This window comes from Palaemon carinicauda, chromosome 6 (assembly GCF_036898095.1).
Source record: "Palaemon carinicauda isolate YSFRI2023 chromosome 6, ASM3689809v2, whole genome shotgun sequence".
NCBI classification, from domain to species: Eukaryota; Metazoa; Arthropoda; class Malacostraca; order Decapoda; family Palaemonidae; genus Palaemon; species Palaemon carinicauda.
In genome coordinates, this window is record NC_090730.1 from 4,521,125 (window position 1) to 4,522,568 (window position 1,444).

Sequence of the window (1,444 nt, forward strand, 5' to 3'; positions counted from 1 at the left end):
AGTTGGAAGGAGGTTATGTTTTCGAATGTTTGTGTTTGTTTGCGTGTGCGTGTGTGTTTGTTTGTGAACAGCTTCCCGGTCACAATTTTAAACGTATAGCAGAAACTTGCAAGGATTAACTGTTATGTAAAAAGCTGGACATGATTAAATTTTGGAAGGTTAAGGTCAAAGGTCAAGGTCACAGTCAAGCAAACTATCCAATTCACGTAATCTGCCATAAGTTTGGACATCGTTGTCACAGAGACTCCAAACTTGGTTCATATTTGAGAATATGAAAATCCATGGCAAATATTACATGTTAAGGTCAAAGGTCAAGGTCATGGTCGAGAAAAAGGTCGAAATATAAGCTGCCACGGTGGAGGGCTGCGCTCTACCGAGTGCCCCTCTAGGTGTTATTATTATTATTATTATTATTATTATTATTATTATTATTATTATTATTATTATTATTATTACTGTTGTTGTTGTTATTGCTGTTACTATCTTCAATTGCCACGCAACAAATTAACACAGAAAACGGACAGGAAAAAGCTGTATACGAAAAGCATGAGTTTGGAAAACATAAAACCAATAATAAATAAAATATATAAGAAAAATAGCAAAGAAACTCCAAAGAGGTAAAATAATCGTAACATTTAAAAAGAAAAACAATCGTAACATTAAAATAAGACTTACGAAATTGTTTTACACAATATGTATTATCTTTATTCAGTGAATTCTATCTACTGTTTTATAAATATACAATTAGAAAAATGCATTACTGCTAATAATATTAACATTTATTCTAGACAACTGTCAAAATATGTAACTGTATACACACACACACACACACACACACACACATATATATAAATATATATATATATATATATATATACATATTTATTTATATATATATATAACTGTCAAAATATGTAACTGTGTATATATAAATAGACACATATATATATATATATATATATACTTTATATATTTATATATGTGTATATATATACATGTTTATATATATACATATATATATATATATATACACACACACACACATATATATATATATATACACACACACACACATATATATATATATATATGTCAAAATAAGTGACTGTGTGTATATATATAAATATATATATATATATATACACGTATATATATATATATATATATATATTACAGTATATATATATATATATATATATAAAATACAGTAAATATATATATATCTCATTTTCTGAGTGGGGATACCTTAACGTGGTGAAAGGGTTTGTGTATCAGCCTGATCAGCAAAGCTGCTATAGTCAGGGACACCCATACTAGATTTATTGGCTGCAAGCTATCAGACTAAAGTCTCCCACCATCACCAATCCACAATGGCCAGCGTGGTGATGAAAATGGCCATCACCCAGACACGACTTAAAACATGTCTGAGGCTTTTGTCCTGCAG